Raw genomic sequence first — 3,442 nt, 5'->3', positions numbered from 1 at the left:
TTTCCCTATAGACATTCTCACTTTAACAGTAGACACTGCAAAGCTGGTAGTTCAACTTTCATTGTAATTCAGTCAATCACATGTTGCATACTTGTGTTTGATTTTCGGCAATTTCAGCCCTGTGGCTACAGGAGAGATAAGATTTCCCCTCAGATCACACCTAGAATATTTTTTAGGTCACGTATGCCTTCTTAAACTAGGAATTCTGACCTCTAAGTTCATTCTTTTCTTTCCTCACTTTGAGTAGTGCCATTAAGAACAACAAATATTCCTTAGTTTTCCACAAATGTTTGAAAGTATCATGTACGGAATGACTAAGTCCCTTGCCTCTTAGAAGTGGTTGATTGGGAGTCTCCAGTGCAGATATTTTGCAAATCTCTGTACAGTTCATGCCACGAACTAACAGTGCTCTTGAGCTGGTGGAAGTAGAGTCCTGAACATTTTAAAGCTTAATTAGTTAAGAGAACTAATTCCCAAAACCAGTTCAGGAAACTCATTCATAAAAGTCTGTTCCACTGGCAGAACCAGCAGTTAGCCTAATGGCTATGTCTCTGGGCTCCCATGTAGTCGACCACAGTTCACATCCCAGACCTGGTGCCTTAAAACTCACACTGGGCGTGTGTGTGTGCATGCCCAAGACCCCAAGAGGAGAATGGAGGAGAAGGGATTGTGGCGTGGCCATCCTCCCGGGATGTAATTTCTCGCTTTCTGTCTCCCTGTCTCTCTCTGTCTGGCTGGCAAGCACACACGCCCTATAGCAAAATCCTCCCCCCAAAAAAAGTCTGTTCCACTGAGACTATTCCTGGTACCAAAATCTGTTTGAGTCCGGATTCTTTAGAGAGACAGAAATGATAGGATGGAGAGAGAGGGTTTGCTCTGGAGGTGATGGACAGTGGGAAGACCCACCACAGGCGTTCTTCAAGCTGGAGAACCAAGGAAGGCCTTAATGTAGCTCAGTCTATGTCCAAAGGCCTCAGAACCAGGGAAGTTCATGGGGTAACTCTCAGTGCAAAGTCTAATCCAGAAAACCTGGAGGGTCACTAGCGCAAATCCTAGAGTTCAAAGGGCCATGAACTAGGACCTCCGATGTCCAAAGGCAGAAGATGGCTGTCCTAGCTTCAGAAGAAAGCGCATTTTCCCCGGGTCACCATTCTTCTGCCCTTTCGTTCTCTCCACATCCCCACCTACATTGGGTTAGGGCAGATCTTCCTCTCTCAGTTCACTGACTCAAACGCTAATCTCTTCACAGACATTCTCTGGAAATGATGCTTTGCCTGTTATTGGGATATTCTTTAATCCACTCAAATTGACACCTAAAATTAACCATCACATTGTTTAACTTAGTACTAGGAATTTTACAGTTTGGGTTGCTACTTTGAATGAGGTTTTACTTTGTATTGTATTTCCTACTGTATTACTGGTATATAAGAAAGCTACTGGTTTCTATGAGATTCCTTCTACTAGCCACCTTCTGAATTAATCTACATTGGAGTCTAGCAGTTCTTCTATACAAGTTCTGGGGTTTATAGGTAGACTATCGTATTACAACTCCATTTTTATCTCCTCCTCATCCAACAGACACCTCTGAAGGGATTTTCAGGATGATATTGAAGAGCAGAGGAAATAATGGGGCATCTGACCTGGCCATGGCCCCGGTGGAAACGTGTCTACTGCAGTCAAGGTGGCTATAAGTTTCTAAGGGACATTTAAAACTTTTTATTTCCTTATTTGTGATAGAATACATGCCTGAGAGAGACAGACAGAAAGAAAGAGACAGAGAGAAAGGGAGAATGCCCCAACGGGGCCTCATCCCACTGCAGTACTTCTTCTAATTCTCCATCTGATCAGGATCTTGGGCATCCACATGTGCCGGGTATGTTGCCACCAGAGTTTGGATTCAAACCCTTGTTTGTCAGGTAGGATCTGGTTTCTTCTACACAGCACTTAACTCTCATGTTACAGGGCTGGCTTAATCAAAGGGACTGGTTTGGTTTTGTTTTTGTTTGTAACATTTATTTATTTGTTTGTTTTGATTTTCAAATCACCAGGTCAAGGATTCAAACTGTGGTTGGCCTTGTAGGATGTCAGCACCTTAACCACCACGCCACCTGCTGCCCCCAGGACTGTTTCGTTTTGTTTTTAGACTTTTGTCATAAGCACATGTACTCATTAGAGACAGAGACAAAAAGAGAGAGAAAGTAAGAAGTCATCCCCCCCGGGGATGGCCACACAACAATCCTTTCTCCTCCATTTTCCTCTTGGGATTTTGGGCACACACACGCGCATACGCACACACACACGTACCTGGTGTGATTTTCAAGCTGCCAGGTCCAGAACTCGAACTGCAGACTAGGCCCTGTGTGATCCAGCACCTTAACCACCACACCACTGGTTGGTCCAAAAGGAACATTTTTACTGGGGCAAAATTATTTTCTGCTAGCCTTCATTACTAAGAATTTCCTTGTCTTTTCAAATCAAAAACAAAGGTTTAATTTTATGAAGTGTCTCTTTGGAAATTATCCAGATGCTGGCAGGAATTTTTCTTCCTTTTAGCCTATAAATGTTAGTATATGGTTCAATACTGAGCCCTGCTTCCTTTCTTGACATAAAAATCTACCTGATTATGTAGTATGCTTGAAAATGTTTTGTTGCCCTTGATTTGTCGTTTCGTTATTTAGAATCTTAATTTATGGATGTATGAACCTATGTTTACAAATTAGGTATGTCTCTGGTTTTCATTTATGTGAATAGGAAAACTTTTTATCCCTTTTTTAAGTGAATATGGTCCAGATGGTATAGGGATAAACTGTCACCTGAAAGTTTGATGAAATTCAACCTTTTTGGAAGGCAATTCTTTAGGAACTTTATCATTTCTCTTATAGGTATTTGTCATTTCACGTTTTCAACCCCTTCCTAATTCAGTCATTCGCCATTTCTATATTCCTAGGCAGCAGCACCCAGTAAGCGTGAGCGGCGTATGACTGAGAGTCTCACATCGCCTTCTCTCGAACCGTGTGACTCACCCGTCTCCGTGGCCATGTCCTTGCCCTCATTCTGATTTGTTCTCCTTTTTATTCCTTAATAGTGAAAGCATTTTGTATGTCTCTCAATGCAATCTTGATCACATCCCATAAATTTTGTTATCTGTGATTTCAGTTTTTACTTCTGCTTGGACCTAATTTAGAAGAGTGATTTTAAAAATCATGAGGTTGGGTAGACCCCAAAATATTCAGACAAGAAGCCATTTCAAAGCTGAGGTGTGTCCTGGCCTGTTCAGGGAAGCTATGCTCTAAACTCCATCTTCTAGACTCCCGAAATATTCAAACAAGTAGAGGAGAGATTTTGTCACAGAATGACCAGAAACCACTACAGAGGCACAAGAAACATGAGAAAACAAGAAAACATCTCTCCCCTAAGGGAAAAGAACAATCCCTCATCACCC

At 42.1% G+C, this 3,442-nt stretch overlaps 1 long non-coding RNA gene across 1 annotated transcript in view; it reads left to right on the top strand.

The window, feature by feature from the left end:
* The window catches only part of LOC102491070 (uncharacterized), a 7,718-nt gene extending 4,594 nt beyond the window's left edge, over positions 1-3,124 (top strand). The window contains exons 3-4 of the long non-coding RNA XR_337749.1: positions 1,579-1,681; positions 2,948-3,124. This is a non-coding gene — a long non-coding RNA (uncharacterized LOC102491070). The remainder of the gene's footprint in view (positions 1-1,578; positions 1,682-2,947) is intronic.
* The last annotated feature ends 318 nt before the right edge of the window (positions 3,125-3,442 follow it).

The sequence above is a fragment of the Tupaia chinensis genome, unplaced genomic scaffold (genome assembly GCF_000334495.1).
Source record: "Tupaia chinensis unplaced genomic scaffold, TupChi_1.0 Scaffold149501_1, whole genome shotgun sequence".
Lineage (NCBI taxonomy): Eukaryota > Metazoa > Chordata > Mammalia > Scandentia > Tupaiidae > Tupaia > Tupaia belangeri.
The sequence above is the reverse complement of the archived record's forward strand: the minus strand, read 5'-3'. Positions and strand labels throughout refer to the sequence as shown.